This window comes from Rhinoderma darwinii, chromosome 11 (genome assembly GCF_050947455.1).
Source record: "Rhinoderma darwinii isolate aRhiDar2 chromosome 11, aRhiDar2.hap1, whole genome shotgun sequence".
NCBI classification, from domain to species: domain Eukaryota; kingdom Metazoa; phylum Chordata; class Amphibia; order Anura; family Rhinodermatidae; genus Rhinoderma; species Rhinoderma darwinii.
The window spans coordinates 6,217,408-6,240,298 of NC_134697.1; the positions used below are offsets into that span (position 1 = coordinate 6,217,408).

Genomic DNA, 22,891 nt, shown 5'->3' on the forward strand with positions numbered 1-22,891 from the left:
CGTCATCCTGGGAGGCCGGACTGGAGACAGAAGCAGGGAGTTCTCGGTAAGTATGAACTTCTATTTTTTTACAGGTTGCTGTATATTGGGATCGGTAGTCACTGTCCCGGGTGCAGAAACAGTTACTGCCGATCGCTTAACTCTTTCAGCACCCTGGACAGTGACTATTTACTGACGTCTCCTAGCAACGCTCCCGTCATTACGGGAGCCCCATTGACTTCCTCAGTCTGGCTGTAGACCTAGAAATACATAGGTCCAGCCAGAATGAAGAAATGTCAAGTTAAAAAAGCAAGACGGATCCGCAGCACACATAACATGTGCATGACAGCTGCGGACTTCATTGCGGAAATTAGAATCTCCATTGAAGTCAATGGAGAAATTCCGCCATGAGTCCGCCACTGCTCCGCAACAGACAGAGCATGCTGCGGACACCAAATTCCGCTCCGCAGCCTATGCTCCGCAGCGGAATTTTACGCCTCGTCTAAACGAACACTGCTAAATTAAAGTGTAAGTCAATGGACAAACGGCTCCGCTGCGGATTAACGCTGCGGAGTGTCCGCAGCGGAATTTAAGTGAAATTCCGCCACGTGTGAACCCAGCCTTATACTCCAGAGCTGCACTCACTATTCTGCTGGTGGAGTCACTGTGAACATACATTACATTACTTATCCTGTACTGATCCTGAGTTATATCCTGTATTATACTCCAGAGCTGCACTCACTATTCGGCTGGTGGAGTCACTGTGTACATATATTACATTACTTATCCTATACTGATCCTGAGTTACATCATGTATTATACTCCAGAGCTGCACTCACTATTCTGCTGGCGGAGTCACTGTGTACATACATTACATTACTTATCCTGTACTGATCCTGAGTTACACCCTGTATTATTCTCCAGAGCTGTACTCACTATTCTGCTGGTGGAGTCACTGTGTACATACATTACATTACTTATCCTGTACTGATCTGGAGTTACATCCTGTATTATACTCCAGAGCTGCACTCACTATTCTGCTGGTGTACATTACATTACTTATCCTGTACTGATCCTGAGTTGCAGTTTGTTTGTACATCATATTATTGTAAAATGTCTGGTATAAGGAATACATTTATCAGAATACAAATCATAGGAGCATAATCTGTGCAGAAACTGAACAAGCAAAGAATGCTGGGAGATTTCAGCCTTGAAGGCAGCAGAATAGTGAATGCAGCTCTGTACAGGCTGTTTTCCTCCAAGATCGGTACATTATAAGTATTGTATTTACAAAGTTACACAACTTTTTATGCACAGCATTCTGTAATCGACAAGATGATATTTAAGGGTGAACCTATGCTTTAACTTTTCACCTTCTATGGTACATAGAATATATAATTTATCATATGTATATAGACATGAATTTGTAGGGTTACCATGAAATATCCTAAGGGCACGTTCACACGTGGCAGAGTTTTTCCGCTGCAAACGTTGGTGCAGATTTGGGGCAATTACGCAACGAATCTGCAGCAACATTTGCATATTTGACAGGTAATTCAGACGTTGCAGATATCACAGCGGACTTGCCACAGTTTCCGTTTTTGCATTGCAAAGGCTGAAATCCGCAGTGAAATTCCGCTTCTTCTCCGCAACGTCATGAGCTGCTGCGGAGGGAAAATTCTGCACCGCAGCCTGATTTCCGCACAGTTATTTTCTGCAACGTCTGAACTAAGTTTCCTAAAAAATGTATAGAAACAAATGTAAAAAAACGGTTGCGGCAGAATTCCACTGCGGACTGTCCACAGCGCAACTCAACAGCAATTCCGCCACGTCTGAACATGCCCTAATAGACATGTCCGCTATCTAGGTCTGAACATCTGGCTATCAGTACAGTGCTGGCAGTGTGTCATGGCCGGAGGATTTATGTGGAAGTATTACATGCAGGCTGTGTATGTTCCGGTAACAAATGTGTTCTGGTTCAGTGTTTAGTATCCACTAAATTCACCACGTATGAAGTCCGCTGTGACAAAGTGAAGTATACAGCATGCTCCTTGTAAAAACATACAAACTTGTTACAGATCTCCTCATGCGCTGCTGATATTGACCGTTGTATTGAAAGATCACGACATTAAATGTTTAAGAATGACTTCAGACTCCGCCTTATTATATATGATAATGTCCCCCAACTGTACGTTATAAGATTATCAGAAGTCACCAAGGAGTTGGCTGCTTACACCGGTCATGGCACTTTAAACATAATTGCTAATATTCTTATTCATTTAAAGTAGATGTAGATTTTTCCTTAAAATCCCCACCACAGCTCTAGCAGAACCTCTTTTTGTAGAGGAAAGAGGCATTTCCTATAAATAACTGACTGACATATAAGGGTATGTTCACACGAGGGCGTCCGTAACGGCTGAAATTACGGGGATGTTTCAGCCTGAAAACATGCCCGTAATTTCAGCCGTAACGGCATGTGCAGGCGCTTGAACGCCGCGTCCATTACAGACGTAATTGGCGCTTTATTCATTGGAGTCAATGAATAACGGCTCCAATTACGGCCAAAGAAGTGACAGCTCACTTCTTTGACGCGGGCGTCTATTTACGCGCCGTCATTTGACAGCGGCGCGTAAATATACGCCTCGTGTGAACAGACAAATGTCAGCCCATTGCTTTCAATGGGCAGATGTTTGTCAGCGCTATTGAGGCGCTATTTTCGGACGTAATTCAGGGCAAAAACGCCCGAATTACGTCCGTAATTAGTGCGTGTGAACATACCCTTACACCCACTCCTCAAAGAGGTCCTGCAGTTGCTTGGGGTAGTTTATAGGATTAGACATTACAGGTAAAGACGTGGCAGCTGCAGCAATTAGGGTTTGCATTTTAAAACACCCTTTTGCAGTTGTTGAATCTTTAGATGCCATAGTATTGCTAAAAGAGTTAAATCCACAGTGCCCCAACACAGTTGTAAACACATGGTCTGCCACAGTGCCCTATACCCAGCCACAGTAACCCAAAATATTAACCATTAACATTAAACATCAACCCATATGTAAGGCTTTGTTCACCTCTGCGCTAGGGCTCCGTTCTGACCTCCCGTCTGAGCTTTCCGTCGGAACGAAGCCTTGACCGACACAAACAGAAACCATAGGTTTCCGTTTCCATCACCATTGATTTCAATGGTGACGGATCCGGTGCCAATGGTTTCGGTTTGTCTCCGTTGTGCAAGGGTTCAGTCGTTTTGACGGAATCAATAGCGTAGTCGACTATGTTTGGTATTTATTATTATCATTATTTCTGTTTCATATGTAACTGGTTTTGATACTTTTTTAATTGAACAGATGTAATAAGTTTCATACAATGGAGACAATGTAACGTCAAAAGAAAGAGATTGTACTCATAAGGGAAGTGGATAAAGGAATTATGGCAATTACTGCTGTTGGTTTGCCAAAAGGTCACAATAAATTGAATGGCGTGAACTACGACTTTTATACGCCAACAAATATTCTGAAATTGCGCCAGGAATGGAGAGCGAATTCTACCCGTTCTGGCTCCTTAAAACCCACTAGTGCCACAGGAATCCAGTCCTGGCAGCGGCAGAATTCCATATCCCATCTCTCCACTGGACCCTATAACTCTGCCAGTTCTGAAGTGTAGAGCAAAGTCTACTGGGATCTGGCTAGAATCCATCAGCTGGTCCGTACTGGCTTCCTAGGATAATTAGTTTTTTAAAACACTGGTGACTTTAAACACAGTCCAGCTATGATATGGTGCCCTCCTTACCTTTCGCTGCAATTTCCAGATGCCACCAGCATGGTTGCACATACATATAGTTGGCCGTCCTCGTGGTAAAAGCTACACGTTCCAGCAGCGTCCTTCACTGCAGATCCTGGCATCTCTATTGTTAGGTACAGAGGACAGAAATAGCCAGGAATTTCCCCTACGCTATCTAGGTGTTTAAATGGCACTGCTATCACATCACCCAGTGTGACCAGGCAGGGATAGAGATAGGGGCTGTCAGGAAGGAGACAGAACAGCTAATAATCCGTTATAACCGTATAAGCCTCCATTATACTGAGTGTCTCCTCACTGCTTACAAACCTCTGACAAGTGTGAGGTATCTCAGCAGCACCACATGATGACTACATATGAAAATAGTGATATGATACTATGATAAAGATGTGAACATATATTGTTTTATAATGCTCCAATGTGTCTATCTCTTCTTAACCTACTGAATGTACATTAGCAAGAAGTAGAGGACGGCTAGAAGAGTATGACTACAAGATAAGACTAGACGGGGCTTGTTTGTAACCATGGGCAGGCACCTAGTTCTGCATAGGAGCTGTATACACAAAACGAAAGGATATTTGCTTAATTATTTTAGAGGACATTTTTTTGGGAGGTGGACATAATATATTGTCTGTGCTTTATTATTTGTAGCTGTATTAAAATTCATGTATTTCCAGAGATTTGAACAAAAATTATTCAGTCTGTGTGTCAGGGGGGGGCAATAAAAAGCTACGATTTGTAGCTTACAAATCCCATGTCTTACCTTACATTTTTGCAGTTATTCTCCATGTTACTAAATACATAATTTTTTCAGGGATCCAGTAGGTGAACATTTCAAAGGTGGAGCAGCAAATGAGCAGTTTTTAATTATATGACGTGATTGCAATCAGTGACATCAGCGTGACTGAGGTTCAGCCTACGTTTACCTGCTCCGCTGCTGCTTACGTAAAATTCTCGTGTACCGGATCTCGGAATGGAGGCCAAGTGAAGCCAGCAAATGTGTGAGTGTCTTAATTGCGACTTTTGGGTCGTTTCCACCGCTCTCATCACTTTTAAAAAAGTGGGTGCAACTTAATGAAACTCACGGCCTGACGTATTTGTTATAATTTGGCATTAATCTCTTAATAAATTTTCTTCTTACTCCAGCTTGTTTCATATTAAGACTCTTAATAAATCTCCCCCGTGTTTACATCTGCGTTGGAGGCTCCATCGCAGATTCTGTCACGGTTGATGGGAAAAATAGTGCTGCATGCACATCGATATGGATGGACCCCCATTGTAAGTCAGTAAGGTCCGTTGGGCGCTGGTGCAACGGATCTGCTTATGCGTTTTGGTTTCCATTATAAATGGAAACCACGATGCAAGTGTGAACAGAGCTTTATGTCGAATTGGTGGAAATGGCGCACATTCTTTTTGCACATCTACACCTTCTCTTAGCAAGCGTGGCATTTCCAGACAGTCAGGTAAAAATGCTCCAAATTTATTAAGAGGTGTGCGTCTTTTAATAAATTAGATGCAAATCATTCCAACTTTCTCAATTAATTAGACTGGTGAAAAACAATGTAAGTCTTGAGAAATAGGCGCCATTTTTTTCAAGCTTGAAAAAGACCCAACCACTTTAACGGGTCGAAACGTTGCTTATATTTTTTGTACGATGATGATTGGCACAATAAAAGAAAAGTTCAGTGAAAAAGGATGTGGTTTTTTCAACTAGTACTTTGGGCATTTTTGGGGAGTGGAGATCTTCCCATGTGAGTACGTGCACCCTAATAATGTATCAAGTCTATTGTTATCTTCACTGGAAATTCATGGCGAGTGTTTTGCAGCGTGTCACATAAATGTTACATTAAATCACTGCTCTGCGCGCCACATTGTGGTATAAACAATGATTCCGTTGTACAAGCTGTTTAATATTCACACCATAAATGTACAGCGACATTCCTTCATATTCTGTCACTGAGAACAAGACGCACGCACCGCTGGACTCCGTTATAATTGTCTCCACTTACAGACCAGAGCCGCATTTATCAAATGAAATGCATTAGAAAAGTCATGTGCATTATATTTGTATTTGACAGGTACAACAGATTTGGAAAAGATGCATCAAAGGGGCATGGCGGAGATGGGTCAATCAAATTTATTATGAACTTGCGCCATTTTTTGAAAATTCTGAAGTACGTGTCAGAGCAACCATGAGGTCGCGCGTGTGTATGCCTGGTATAGTGTGAGTCTGCTCCAAATATATTATGCTGTGTGATCCATTTTTATTAAATTTTGTGCAATATAAAGTATTTCCCAAAACATCCCCCATTGTCTTTAAAAAGACAAACCAATAGAAGGTGCTGCTCTACACGGGAAGACATTCCTAATAATAGGGTTCCAAGCATAGAAAGGTCAGGAGACGCTTGCTGAGCAAACACGGGCTGAGCTGGGAATGTCGCTCTCCCACACAAGGATTCTTTAAATCCTACTTACATTTGTAAGACACTCCAAGATATGAAGATGAGGAGGCAGGAATAACTGGCAGATGGATGGGGGATCTTAGAGCTGCTGCAGGATATATCACATGTGAGGAGGGATCTGCGCTGGCCACAAAGCACAAATAGCACAACTTTTCTTCTGCTGCTTGTTACATTCGTGAACCCACAATAAAATATTAAGGAATTGTATTATGTAACATATTTATATGATCGGAATCACTCTATTTCCAATTGGGAGATGCGATAATAAACTTGCAGGGCTGTGAGCAACTTATAACCGTTGCTATTGTCCTGTGCAGTGGTGTAACTATAGGGGATGCAGGAGCTGTGGTCGCGCCCTGGCCCTGTAGCATGAGGGGGGTCCAATAGGTCCCTTATGTCCCATAGGAGGCCAGTACTATAAATGATGGAACCATATTGCACACTGTATTTGGACCACTTGGTTCCAGAATGAGTTTTCTGGCTCGAGTTTTGCTCTATAAGCACGGACATGAATTTTTCTAGGAAGAGAACTATGTATGAAATATGGCATCTTATGGAGCATGCTCATTTTCTTTTTTTATGCAGACTCAACATCCATTTACCACATATTTTGTTACAGACCCATTGAAATGCAGTAACACTATATTCAGGTTAAGGGAGGATTTACACGCGCGTCGCACGGACCTATGTTAGCCTATGGGGTCACGCAGACAGTCCGTGATTTTCACGCAGCGTGTGTCCGCTGCGTGAAACGCACGACATGTCCTATATTTCTGCGCTGTTCGCGCATCACGCACCCATTGAAGTCAATGGGTTCGTGAAAATCACGCGCACCACATGGAAGCACTTCCGTGGGACGCGCGTGATTCGCGCAACAGCAGTAAGAAGCATGATTGAAAACAGAAAAGCACCACGTGCTACAAACATAGAAACAGAGTGTCATAATGATGGCGGCTGCGCGAAAATCACACAAACACGCATCATATGATCGTGACACACGAAGCTGTTAAGTGCCTTTTGCAAAACGCACATGCTCGTGTAAATCCTCCCGAAGGCCGGATTCACACGAGCGTGAAAGGTACATAACAGCTCCGTGTGTCAGCCCCGTATGATGCGCGGCTGCGTGATTTTCGCGCAGCCGCCATCATTAAGACACTCCGTTTGGATGTTTGTAAACAGAAAAGCATGTGGTGCTTTTCTGTTTCCATTCATAGTTTTACAGCTGTTGCGCGAATCACACGCGTCCCACCGAAGTGCTTTCGTGTGGTCCGCGTGAATTTCACGCACCCATTGACTTCAATGGGTGCGTGATGCGCGAAATACGCACAAAGAACGGACATGTCGTGAGTTTTACGCAGCGGACTCGCTGCGCAGAAATCACAGACTGCACGGCCCCATAGCGCATGAAAATCACGCGCATTGCACAGACGTATATCACGTTTGTCTGAATAAGCCCTAAGTGTGATACGGATCCTGAATATGCTTGAGGCCTTAGGGCTTGTCCACACGTAACGGAATTGCAGATGGAGAATACGCAGCGGAATACAGTAGCAGCAAAGTGGGTGAGATTTAACAAATCTCATCCACACGCTGCGTAAAATTTCCTTGCTGAAACTTACCTGTGGTGCGTATTTTTCGGACCGTGGCACATCAATTCCTGCTGCGGAAACTGGACAGAATTGCTGCATTTTTTAGAGGAGATTTCACCATCTCCCGGCATTGAAAAATAAACTCAGCAAATTCCGCACCATTTTCTGCAGTAAAAACTGCAGGAAATGGTGCGATTTTTCCACAGCGGAATTTCTGCTCGTTTCTGGGGAATTAATTGCTGCAGACGTTCTGTTACATGTGGACAAGCCCTTGGACTTCTCTTGATACTCTGCTCCTGTTTGATGAGTTTGCTACCACGAGTACAATATTGTTTTCATCATCATAGACATTATTGATACAGGTAGGAATTACAAATGAAGGACTGTGATATACAGCAGCCCGATGTAGATCTCAATGCGGATCATCACGCTCGTGGTGTTCTCTGTGATGCTGACACCATAAATCTTTTTTTTTGCACAAATAAATCTGTTTGGTAAGTGCAGCCGCTACAACTCTACATCTCTAATTATATCTTACTTTTATACTCTTTTGCCCATCCCTGGTTTTAGCTTACCATGTAACCCTAACCCTAAATCTGCAGTGACCCACAATAGCAATGGAGTTAATGTTACACACTGCAGAAAGTCTATAGATGGTGGTAAGTGGAGGCTGATTATACCATCACCTGATGCCTGTCGTTAGAGGAGTGTAAGAGTATAATTCTATACAGCCCCATGTATAATCAGGGGCTAGATCATGTCGATTTCAGTATTAATGTTTATGTCATCACATATTTTACTTATGTTATCTCGTTTGTAGCTGTCAATTTTTATTTTTAAATCTAGAAAAAAACCTTTAAGCATCCCTTAGATTAGATACTTACTGAGCTCAGTGGGATCTGCCATCAATCTAACATGTATTGGGTCTCCCGACCGTTAGACAGTGATGTAATCACACTATACAGAGCTATCTCTCTATGTTAATCAATACTTATAGCATAATGTAATCACATATGGCAGAATACAAAGTTTCGCTTGCTAGACGGTAAAGCATTAGTACTGGTGCCCAAGATCTACAAACAACGCCTCTGTCTAAAGGTGACTATTAATGCAGCAATAGTCCGACCAGCCTGACTGCAATTTAGAGGTCAGAGCTTTAATGTGTATATCAGAACAGAAGCTGCGGAAATATTACATTATTTTGGTTTTCCTGCAGCCGGTCGATGGGCTAGATGTAGGCTGCATCTCGTAGGAAAACTATAGATGACAGTTCATGGTCTGTCAACACCCTCCAAGAGCAACTGCGGGGAGTTTGAATTTCCCTTCAGCTGCTCCTCTCCCTGTTTGGACCTTTCCTGTTCACAGCAATAGAAATAAAATTGCAAAAAACGGGAAAAAAAAGCCAAAAACAGCAGGTCAGAGTTCAGAGTTTGGCGGTTTTGGACCAGGAGGCTGGTCTGAACTGGTCCAATCAGTTTGTCATTTACTTTGTGCCAGTGTGTATATATACATGTGTTATTTATCTCTATGACATGCCTGATGAAGACGCCGGTCCGGCGTCGAAACGCGTAGCATCCCCTGTATTTATTTATTAAACCGTTTATTCTATACAAGCAGCGCCTTTTTTTCCCGTTTTTTGCAATTTTATTTCTATCACATTGGCATCTCCATGGGAGTTTGCGTTGGGATTGGCAGCAGCTTTTTTCATACAAATTACATGCCGGTAATTTGCAACCTTGCAGGTGAGCATTTATGTACCGTTTTTGCTCCCTTATCTATTGATTCCGCTACTTTTGGCGCCGTGTCTTTTTGCTCTCTCTTTTTTTGTTCACAGCAATAGAAATTCCAATTATAAAAGTAAATTAGCAAATGCACATAATTTAGTTCCCTACTTTCTAGGCCCAAGTAAATCATTGGTTCACTGTAAATGCAAATTTAATAGGCCATTTTCATTTTACAGGACAACATTATTTAAATTAATGTTACGGTTCTCATCTGAAAAGTGGATCCTTGAGCTGCAATAGGTTTAGCACTGGCTAAACTGAGGTGCGGAGTCTAACGAATCTGTCCATCACTTATCCCCCACAAGTAGGTATAGACTTTTTGGGTTTGTTTTCCAATTTGTGGTCTTTAAATTTGTCAATGATTAGTGTCAGGTACACTGCTAGGAATGTCTAGATGGAGGCAGATGCAAAGTCAGAAACAAAGTTAAAAGATGTCACCGGGAGAGCGGTCAGGATGCGACAAGCCAGAGGATGATACGAGAAGTTACTAGAAGTACCAAGGGACAAATCCAAATGAGTGAGACAAGACCTGAACACAGGAGCAAGACTTTGGTCAAGATCAGGGGCAATGTCAAAAAGTAAATAAAGTAGTTCTGAAGGAATGTACCTTAATTCACAGGCAAGGTGCAGCTGCCGGGCCCCCTGTGACATCATCAAAGCTACCAGTCACAGAGGAGACGGGGCGCAATTCCTGGATGGATTCTGTGTGGAGGCAGCGCTGGACGGAGGGAGGTAACAACCAATCTAGAAGGTGCCATTACGAATGTGTTCTCTGTCTATGTGAAATGTAAGCAGATTTATTTTTCAAATTTGCATTTAAATGAAGCTGGAAATAGGCATCAGATCGTCTACAGATTTCTCTGACAACTGACGGACTGACGGACTCTCCACCAACTTCTACCATTGGGAAAAACAAGGATCGGATGTGTTGTGTTTCAACCTGCCTGATCGTACTTTTTCCAAGGAGAAAACCAGTGGCACCACTTATATTTGGGAGTCAGGGCTGATCAAACGATCGTTCAGCCCACATCTATCTCACGTCTACGGCCACCTTAAAAAATATTTCCTGGACGATGCTGAAATCCACATGTAGAAGTACACACTGGCTCTCTCTGAAATATATTCTGTACCCCAGATACACTGGGCCCCGCGCAGGTTCACAATTCTTCTAGTTGGGGAATTTGTTTCCTTGTGTTATTGTAAATCACACATTATGCCATTAACATTAATCCCCACAGGCCAAAGACAAATGTCTCTAAACTTCACAACTCTCCGAATCTTTACAGTAACAATTATAAATTCAAGATGCTTCAACCATTGTAAGCGTTACCACTAATCAGAGGAATTACTGCTATTGCTCCTTAATTTGCCGGCATGAAGCACGTGTGACAGGATGAGGATACATTATCCCTGTGTCACCGGCTTTAAAATTCTAAACAGCTGCACAGTGGACAAAAGATGAATTGTGTCTGGACCCCCAGACTCGGCCTTTGTCGTACGTGGAAAAAAAAACTGCAGGAAGAAGTTTACAGCACCGAGAGTCGCCACCGGCCAAATGTGTCCAAGTGACTTGAAAGCGCAGAAATAGCCAAATGGCCCCGAGTCAAAAATGCATCAAACACCGGGCAGCTGGTACAAAAAGCATGTGATCGTGAAAGGATCTTAATCTGTATTAGCAATTAATTATCCCTCTGGAGGACACAGTCATTAACATTAATTGCATTGACACATTTTAGAAGATCTTCCCTACTCTACAGCACTTGAGATTAAAATAAATTTAGGTCCAATACTATATCCCACCAAAACTTGTATATAATATGACATCTAGCGGTGACGTGGAACAAAGGACTGATGTTTATATCCGGTTTATATGAAACATATCTGCAACAATCCTTAAACCATAGCTCTGGGTCAGATGCGGTAATATTACCCAGTCACTCCATCGCAAGATGCAGCCGCACCGTATACCACTTCAGACCCATAATCTTTTTACGGTCTGTTAAAAATCACAGTGGGTATAGCTGCTCTCAGGCTGCCGCAGCTGTTTTGTGACGTTATAAGGCATTATCAGGTCGTTTCAATTAGTTAATACGGTGATAAATGAGTTTCTCATGATCTGCGCTGACATATTTACAAGGCTGACTGTCATTACGCTGTAAGAGTACCCTACTTGGGAGAAACAGAGAGGAGGCGGATAGGACAGCGTGTGACGATGCGGAAGATCTGCACACAGATGCCAACAGCACTCTAATCATTATCGAGAAGCGTGGGTACGAGTGTGCCCTCTATGGTATATACTAAGGTGCCACAAGGAAAGCTTAGAGTGCAGGGAAAGCGGGTACATGGTACATTCATAAAAAACATCCAATACAGTTTTTTGTTTTTTTTTAGCAAATCTGGAGTTCAAATTGGTGCAAGTACACGTGCCATATTTATAAAGCATCTGGACGCCATTTTACGCATTTTTCCCTAAACATTTTCGGCGTGGCCTAATTTTCCCCAAATGTGCGCAAAGTTTATAAAGCTCATGCATCAAAAAGCTCTCGGCCAGCCAAAGCCAGGTCAGACCAGAAATCCATTGTAGAAGGGTTTTCTAAAGGGCAGTGCTCAAACCAAATTCATATAAATCCTTGCAACTTTTTTTCTTATTAGGCTTTGTTCACATCTGCGTTCGTGGGTTCCGTCAGAGCTATCCGTCAGGGGAACCCATGAACGGAATCCAAATCTAGATGAATAACGTAACTCCCCCCGCCCCCCCCCCCATTTTGATGGGGAACAAGCTCTAGGTCACAGCAGAGATGAGTAGAATGGAAAGAACAGTTGATGAAGCGAGCACCGCATCTGAGTGGTTTTGGAGAGAGGGAGGGAGCTCCCTCTCATCCCACCGACACCCGGCGATGAGATCGCCGGGTGTCTGTGTCTCCAATGGCAGCCGGGGGTCTAATAAAGGCCCCCAGGTCTGCCTGGAGTGAATGCCTGTTAGATCATGCCGCAGGCATGACCTAGCAGATGCCTGTCCATTTTAAACGGACAGGCAGTAATACACTGCAATACAAAAGTATTGCAGTGTATTATAGTAGCGATCGGAGGATCACATAGTGAAGTCCCCTAGTGGGACTAGTAAAAAAGTTTAAAAAAAAGTTTAATAAAGTTAATAAAAAAAAAATGTGAAAAAAAAATGAAAACCCACTTTTCCCCCTTGCAAACTGCTTTATTATTAAAAAAACAAAATAAAGTAAAAAAGTTACACATATTTGGTATTGCTGCGTCCGTAACGACCCCGACTATAAATCTATTACATTACTTAACCCGCACGGTGAACGCCGTAAAAAATGAAATAAAAAATGACGGAAAAATTGCTGTTTTCTGTGAATCCTGACTTTAAAAAAATGTGATTAAAAAGTGATCAAAAAGTCGCATCTACTCCAAAATGGTACCAATAAAAACGACAAACCTTCCCGCAAAAAAAAGCCCTCATACGACCGCATCGGCGAAAAAATAAAACCGTTACGGCTCTTCAAATATGGAGACACAAAAACAAATAATTTTGAAAAAAAAGCGTTTTTCCTGTGTAAAAGTAGTAAAACATACAAAAACTATACAAATTTGGTATTGTTGCAATCGTAACAACCCGCTGAATAAACTTATTGTGTTATTTATATCACACGGTAAATGGCGTAGATTTAGGACGCAAAAAAGAGTGGCGAAATTTCAGATTTTTTTCTATCCCCCCCCCAAAAAAAGTTAATAAAAGTTAATCAATAAATAATATGTACCTAAAAATGGTGCTATTAAAAAATATAACTTGTCCCGCGAAAAACAAGACCTTATACAGCTATGTCGACGCAAAAATAAAAAAGTTATAGCTCTTGGAATGTGACAATGGAAAAACGTAAAAAATAGCCTGGTCATTAAGGTCTAAAATAGGCTGGTCATTAAGGGGTTAAGACCTTCTAAGGACCAGATTGTTTTTATTATGTTCTGATACGTAAAACCATAGAATTCAGGGAGGGTGTACTTTGTTTTTCTCATGACTGTATATACTTTTCTCACTCCCAGCTCTTGTTCAGCTGGACAGAATCAGGACCCAGTGCAGCAAGGAGGGTAAGTATACAGGCCATTATCTATTGGATTAATCGTTTTGGGTTTTTTCTGGTTTATTTATTTTAATGTGAAAGGGGCCCATGCTGCACCTCCTCTACATTTTGGCCAGGGAAAGTGCCCTGGTAGCGCCCCGTAGTTACGCCCCTGCCTTATTACTCTGCTTTGTAGATTATAGTTCAGACAGGCTTTCGATAAGCGGCTACAGATTTTCCACAATCTCCGTTCTGCGATAAAAATAAATTTTTCAACATCTGCATCCGTCTATGATTTACGGGCTGTCCTGACCTGTACTCGGTTACATCTTGCCTAAGCAAGCATTGTGCTGAGGAAGCGTACAGCGTGTCCAAGAGGAGCGGCTGCCGTATGTGGACTGACGTTATCACTTGTCACCTGCAATGTGGCTGCTTTTCTGATTGAATGCTGTCAATTGCTTCTCAGCCGGATTTACACGTCTCTTCACACTGTTCCTGAGTATGGGCGCTGAATTTAAAGGGGTTTTCCGAGTTAAAATGACTATGCGTTAATGCTTGTAATTTATTGATGTAAATACATTGGTTATACTTAAATTTTCCAAATTGGCCCCTTTTCCAGAAGCTGCCGTGGGGTACTTGACGGGTGACGTCACTCTCTGACCGCTGTATTGATCTTCAACTCTCTTCCGGGTATACGACACGTCACTTGTGACGTGCCGTGTATGGGCTGTTCTGTTGTACCGTCCATAACGCGCATGCGCGGTCCATGCTCTTATCTGAAGAACAGCAGGGACCGCGCATGCGCGTTATGGACGGTACAACAGAACAAGTGAAGTGTCGTATACCCGGAAAAGAATTGAAGATCACCACAGCGGCCAGAGAGTGACGTCACCGGTCAAGTACCCCACGGCAGCATCTGGAAACGGGGCCAATTTGGAAAATGTAAGTATATTACAAATGTATTTACATCAATAAATGACAAGCATTAACACATAGTCATTTTAACTCGGAAAACACCTTTAATGTTACTATTCCAACAAGTGGGCTGGGTGGGACCTAAAAACAACATCATGTAAAAGGTGTATATTTACTTTAAGGGGACGACGACGACACCAACCGACTCCTGCAATAATAGAGCTCTAACCTGTTTTATTTCCCTGAATCTGCTCAGCATTTCTAAAAAGCAGGATGTATGAATTTCCATAATATTTATGGAGTCTATGAAAATTATTTATGCAGACTTTTAAAGTTTATTTAGTTGTAAAAACCCCTTTCCATACACCCTAATAGGGAATTCTGAGATAATAGAGGGGGTCCCATGTTCAGGATCCTCATCTCTTGGTCAGATTGTAGAGCAGTTACATAGACCGTCTCTCTCTCTCTCTCTCTCTCTCTCTCTCTCTCTCTCTCGAGGACCTGTCCTGCCCTGTATTACACAGACAACACATTGATATGAATGGACACTGTGTAAATACTTCATTTCTCCTGTGGTGGCGCTGCAGGGATATTGAACACTTACTGCCAGGTTTCCCCACAGATCACGGCTGATCGCTGGGGGTATCTGCAGGGGGACACTATGTGTTTTGCTTATTGTCAAGGGGCCCTTCTAACAAGTAAGACTTTTCCTAAGTGGAGAACCCCTTTATTAACAAATAGACTATTGTGTGACAATTCAGATTAAAGGCATCTGTTTTATACTTATCTGCCAATCATCCTATTGGAAAAAACGAATTCCTCATATCCAGTCCATTCACATGATGCTCAGCACATATAAGACCACAGTAGTTTATCAGTAGACTACTCATCATCTGGGATCCAAAAATATACCTGATGCTTAATTAATCTCAAATAAACAGCAAGAGTACCAAAATATATCTTTATTGTCCCAATAGGGAGAACATTACCCACAAAATACAAACATTTAAAATACAGATAATTTAAAAACACCCCGGATAGGAATGTCCACCGTATCCCATAGAGATGGTCATACTATATACCATATAGCGATAAGGAAATGTATAGTCCTAGTACAGATTCCCCCAGGAGATCAGAAGTCTAGAATGATCAACTGGGTAGGCGTAGAAACCTCATATAACCCATATGTGGGAGTGCAGAGGCAAATCTGTATCAAAAAAATGAGCACTTAATTACCTGGGGTGGACATGATGAAAAGAAGACCTAATCCGGGGAACACCTCGACGCGCGTTTCGCTTCCTTCGTCAGGAGGTGAAGTATGCTAGATGCTTCCTCCCTTAAGTACACCTCAAATGAGGTGATGTTAATCGGCGCATGACAGGTCACGCCCATCTCCAGGTGCCAGACCATCCGCGTCAAGTCCGGAAGTCGTACCTGGAAACCAGGACTCGTTCTCGGATCTGAAGACAACTTCCGATCTGACACCTAGGAGACAGCGCGACCCGCATGCGCACCCATCACGTACCAAGTGAGTAAATCACAAAGCATACTTACGATAGAGGAAAAAGTGTCATTTTGTAATATCGGTTCAGAAAAGCCAGAACTTTAATATACCATTATGCTCTTCACGGTGTATTCCCCAATATGTCAATATTCGTATAGACAGGATACTTAAATAAATATCACATCAATATCAAATTAATATCAAATCAAATGACTATACACATATTACAGTACTATCTCAAACTTAAAGGTATACATACAAGAAATTCATATATACATCAAACCATTACCAAAAAAGAAAACAATATAAATACATATAAAAATTATTACATATAGTTATAGTTATATAAAAATAAGAAAATTATCCCCCCAAAAATAGAAAAATCTAATAATATATATATCTATACAAAGGAGGCCCTAAGACCAATAACCTAAAAATTAGTACTAAGAATATATAAAGTGCAACAAATACGTTAATAGATACATGAAAGCCCAACCAGATCGGAACCCCAACCTGGATTGATAATTGATTATTGATAATTATATCTGGTGATATGATAGGTGCTTAAGATACATTTTGGTTGATACTCATCATCTGGCATTGATTTATAATCTGATCCTTAGCAATAGTAGGAAATGACACCAGCAGACATAAGGACAGGAAGTGACATCAGCACAAAATGAAGTGCTCATGGCCTTGTCCATCATCCTGCACCAACCTCCACCTGACATTTTAGATGTCTAGTAGAGGACAGTATCTGCACAGGTTTCTGCCTCTGCTTTATATATATATATATATACATACAGACTTGGTTCAACCATAGGGAGACTCTACAAAGAATCTCACTGGTTTATTAATAGGACATCAAGCTCTGACCTCACTGATATATTTAGCTGCTGATGAGTTTCCTGAAGTCACACTGAGACTCCAGCACTTTTTACATAAACTCCTCTATGAATAATTATAAAAAGAAAGCTCTATTTATACCACGAAGACCCAGCAGGCGCTCAGCAACAGGCACAATTATTGCCTTCTGCATGTCTTGTCAGCATGACTTGTAGACAGTCATACCAGCCCTGCCTCCCATCACTAATCGGGCACATGATGCTACATCATGTACCATAATACATACCCGTAATAACTCAGACACTTATCAGACATGTCAGGTTACACACCTATAATAACCCGATCACTTATTGGACATCTTATGTGACACACTTGTAATAACCAAATCTGTTATTGGACATGATGTTATGTGACACCTGCAATAACCTAACCAAAGATCAGGCATCATGTGATGTAATTGTAATTATCCAACCGCCTATCAGATATCATGTAATACAACTATATTAACCTAACCTCTTATTAGATATGATGTTATGTAACAAACCTGTAAAATCCAACTACAGATCAGACATGTCATGTTACACACGTGTAATAATCCAACCACAGATCAGACATGTCATGTTACACACCTGTAATAATCCAACCACAGATCAGACATGTCATGTTACACACCTGTAATAATCCAACCACAGATCAGACATGTCATGTTACACACCTGTAATAATCCAACCACAGATCAGACATTATGTCATGTTACACACCTGTAATAATCCAACCACAGATCAGACATGTCATGTTACACACGTGTAATAATCCAACCACAGATCAGACATGTCATGTTACACACCTGTAATAATCCAACCACAGATCAGACATGTCATGTTACACACCTGTAATAATCCAACCACAGATCAGACATGTCATGTTACACACCTGTAATAATCCAACCACAGATCAGACATGTCATGTTACACACCTGTAATAATCCAACCACAGATCAGACATTATGTCATGTTACACACGTGTAATAATCCAACCACAGATCAGACATGTCATGTTACACACCTGTAATAATCCAACCACAGATCAGACATGTCATGTTACACACGTGTAATAATCCAACCACAGATCAGACATGTCATGTTACACACCTGTAATAATCCAACCACAGATCAGACATGTCATGTTACACACCTGTAATAATCCAACCACAGATCAGACATGTCATGTTACACACCTGTAATAATCCAACCACAGATCAGACATGTCATGTTACACACCTGTAATAATCCAACCACAGATCAGACATGTCATGTTACACACCTGTAATAATCCAACCACAGATCAGACATTATGTCATGTTACACACGTGTAATAATCCAACCACAGATCAGACATGTCATGTTACACACGTGTAATAATCCAACCACAGATCAGACATGTCATGTTACACACGTGTAATAATCCAACCACAGATCAGACATGTCATGTTACACACCTGTAATAATCCAACCACAGATCAGACATGTCATGTTACACACCTGTAATAATCCAACCACAGATCAGACATGTCATGTTACACACCTGTAATAATCCAACCACAGATCAGACATGTCATGTTACACACCTGTAATAATCCAACCACAGATCAGACATGTCATGTTACACACCTGTAATAACCTTACCATGTATAAGACATGATATCACGTTATACTTCTGTAACATCCCAACCAATTATTAGGCATATGAGAAACAACACATCTGTAATAATATTACTGCAAATCAGACTTGAGGCTCTTTCTTTTGATGTCCAAAACTGTAAGGGAAAGGGCTGTAAATGATATCATCCTGTAGAGAGATCAGAACCGCAGTGCGGGAAAAAAGTCTCCCATTTCATACAGATTGGGATCCATGGTGGGAAATTACTGATTGAAAATGATACCCTTTTTTTTTTTTGTGTCTTTGTTTGTTTTTTTCACTTAGGCCAGAGGCATTGGATGGTTGGAGGGAGGATTCAATGTGTGTTCTGGGTGGGGGAGGGGGAAAATACAGCATTCTAATATGTGCACAGTGCTAGAGCCATTGGACGATGCAGTCAAGTGACTTTTTCTACTTGACCGTATTGTTTTTTTTAGTTATGGGGGTGGGTTTTTTAGGAGCAGCAGACAATATCATCTGTCATACCGGAGGTATATTATGTGCACAGAACTAACAAAGTCGTGGGGTGATAAATATACCCTGGTTGCCTTAGGGTATGTTCACACGGCTTATTTTCGGCCGTAAACGGCCGAAAAACTGCGGAGAAATCGGAAGCAGAACGCCTACAATCATCTGCCCATTGATTGCAATGGAAAAACGGCGTTCTGTTCCTATGTGCCATTTTTTTATGCGGCCGTTTTAAAAAACGCCCGCGAAAAGTAAGTGCAGGTCACTTTTTGGAGACGTTTTTTATAGACTCTATTGAAAACAGCTCCAAAAACGGCCGTAAAAAACGCCGCGAAAATCGCGAGTGGCTTAATAAACGTCTGAAAATCAGGAGCTGTTTTCCCTTGAACCAGCTCCGTATTTTCAGAAGTTTTTGACTCCGCGTGTGAACATCCCCTCACTTCACGTTGATATTTTCACACAGTAACTTCATTTCTCTTGTATATTAGGTTTTCATTCATCCATTTTATAGCTTCATATTTAGTTGTCATCAATAAAAACCATCTGGATGTGTCGAAAAATCGTAAAAGGTTTTCTAAACACGTCTATCTGATTTTCACTTGCAACGTCTACATGTTATTTACCTTATGTGATAGACTATAGAGTTTGCTTTGTAATCGACTATGTATTTCATGCATCATCCTACTAGGATGATGCATAAAATACATAGGCAATGTTGGACCCCCGGACCCCTCTAGAAATCCTATGTCCATACGTTCATTGTACAGCCACCGGTGTCATTGTAGGTGTCTTCTATTCTCTATAGCACTTCAGCCATAAGACATTGCAGTCATGTGACATCATTTTGGAAAATGTTATGGTTTATGAAAAGATGTAAAAATTTGGATGATATGTATAAAAAAATTATTTGGATTTATTCCAAAGATTAAAAAGATATTTGTGTCGCTGCAACGACAAACAAATTTCACCGATGGAAAGAATGAATTCCATTAAAATTGTAATTTTGCCTGTCTCCCCATTAGTAATAAAAATGCTAATATAAAATCTTATAGAAAAGGAGATCTTCAAATGTTTTATTTGGAAGCATAAAAACAAGCAAAAATCCTAAGAAGAGTGAAGATGTAGCATAACAGAGGAGGACTTTCTGTACCAAATGTATGAAATAATTATAAGGCGAGCAAGCGATGCAACTGATTCACGAGTAAGTCCTGATAAAAGTAGGCCCCTATGGGGGAGGTTAGAGGAAGACCAAATGAAACTAATGATGCTATACAATATGTTATTGAGGCTCCAACAGAAAAATTCTCTTTGGATTTATGGTAAAAAATAAATAGAAAACATACTATTAAATCACAAATTGTGATTGCTATGGGTTTATTTGGAAACACTTTAAACCAGGATTGGGTGCTAGGAAATAATGTAAGAAGAGGAATCTAACCCAAGTGACATTTTTTTTTGTTTAAATTAGTGGGAAATAATACACTTTCTAAGAGATTACTATAAGGGTATGTTCACAGGCAGAGTTTTCAGGCGTATTTCGGGGTGTAAACGCCTCGAAATACGCCTTGAAAAACGCTAGCTAAATGCCTACAAACATCTGCCCATTAAATTCAATGGGAAAAACAGCGTTTAGTTCAGACGAGGCGTTTTTTTTACACTGCTGTTTTTAAAAAAAATGGGCGTAAAAAAGACGCCCGTCTTGTAAAAAGAAGGAGCGTGTCTCTGCTTGAGCCGTTTTTGGAGCTGTTTCAAATTCAATTATGTAAATGGCTCCAAGAAACGCCTCAAAATAAATTTTCGGCTACAAAAACAGCTGAAAACCAGGAGCTGTTTTTCCTTGAAAGCAGCTCTGTAATTTTCAGCAGTTTTTTTATTTTCCGTGTTAACATACCCTCAGAAAGAAGATACTAAAGAAGATCTGTCACCTTTCCCGATATGTCTGTTTTAGTTAATACTCGTATTCCCCATGAAATAATAATTCTGGATCATCTTTTCTTAGAATTCTACGTTATGCTGTCCCTCTGCTATTCCTCCTAGAAGCCAATAAATAAATTGACATATGGGTTCTACCAGTTGGAGGTGTGTCCCGACACAGAATGACAATCTCCAATCAATGCTCACAGTCTCAGATTGTGTAGGGACACGCCCCTTTGACAAGGGAATGGTAACACCCAGTTGTCAATTTATTCATACATTTCTAGGAGGAGTAACAAAGGAACGTCACAAAACAGAGTTCTAAGAAAAGATGCTCCAGAATTGTTTTATTATGGGGTATTTACTACAACACACATGTTAGGAGAGATGACAGATCCTCTTTAAGAAATCATCAACGTTTTTTAATAAACGCAGCCAGGACTGTGTACTTAATAAACAATCTGAAAATAAATTAAACTATATAATAACATGGAAAAGAGATTTCCCATTCGAATGGTCTTTTAACAACTGGAGAACAATTTGTGAAAATGTAAGTAAAGGAAGCAAATGTCGCTGGTTGAGACCTCCATAAAAATCCTACATTGAACATATTTGACCCATTAATAAGACTGAATAGCAAAATGTAAAATTCCAGGTAATCTAGTCCAAATTGATAGAAAAGTACAATCTGTCGGGTTGAATCTTTCAAAACACCGAACACGGGAGACCTTTTCTTACACATAACCTCGCTTTTCTTTCTCTCTTCTTTCTCCTCGGTGCTATGGGTTGTGGGATGGTTGTAGTGTAAGAAAGCCATATGCAATTTTGTATGTTTGGTTTTTTATTTTGTCTAATGAAAAACATATAATAATAATAATAATAATTATTATTTTAAAAAAAAGACAGTTTAAAAAAAAAATAATGGAAAGTTTCCTAATTCAGATCCAAACTTCTTTAAAGAGAACCTTTCACCTGCCCATACATGTGCAGCACGTAATAGGCAGGGCTGCACAAACCCTGGGGCACTTTAAACATTTTTCCTATCCTCCTCCGTTATTTAGATATCGGTGCCGATCACACATCTGAATAAGACTGTGTGATCACTCACGAGAGATCACACAGTCTTGTCCTTGTCTGTCGAGAGCTGAAGTGAGAGTGTGCGCGCACGCCAGCATGCACGCACAGTTCCGATGCCGCTGCCGAAGATACTCCCGCCGCCATGGAACAGAAGAAGAAGAATTCACATTCTTTTTCTCCTCTTCTTTTCCGTGGTGGTGGCGCACACGTTCTCTCTCCTCTCTTCAGCTCTTGCAGGGACACTGTCTGTAACTGATTGGACAGTGGCACAGCGATGTTACACGCCCCTGAACTGCTAATTACATGCCCCATTGACAGTTCAGGGGGTTATTTAAATATCGGGCGCCAAATATAACGGTACCAATATCTAAATAACGGAGAAAGATAGGATTTTTTTTTATAGTGAGACAGGGTTTGTACAGCTGCACATGTATGGGCAGGTGAAAGGTTCTCTTTAAGGCTGGATTCACACGACCATGTTACGTCCGTAATGGACGGAACGTATTTCGGCCGCTAATCCCGGACCGAACACAGTTCAGGGAGCCGGGCTCCTAGCATCATAGTGATGTACAATGCTAGGAGTCCCTGCCTCGCTCTGGAACTACTGTCCTGTACTGAAAACATGATTACAGTACGGGACAGTTGCCCTGCAGAGAGGCAGGGACTCCTAGCATCGTACATAACTATGATGCTAGGAGCTCGGCTCCCTGCACTGTGTTCGATCCGGGACTTCCGGCCGAAATACTTTCCGTCCATTACGGACGTAACATGCTCGTGTGAACCCAGC

At 41.2% G+C, this 22,891-nt stretch overlaps 1 protein-coding gene across 1 annotated transcript in view; it reads right to left on the reverse strand.

Moving 5' to 3' along the window:
- The window catches only part of RBM20 (RNA binding motif protein 20), a 242,329-nt gene that overhangs the window by 171,705 nt on the left and 47,733 nt on the right, over positions 1-22,891 (reverse strand). The window lies entirely within an intron of this gene.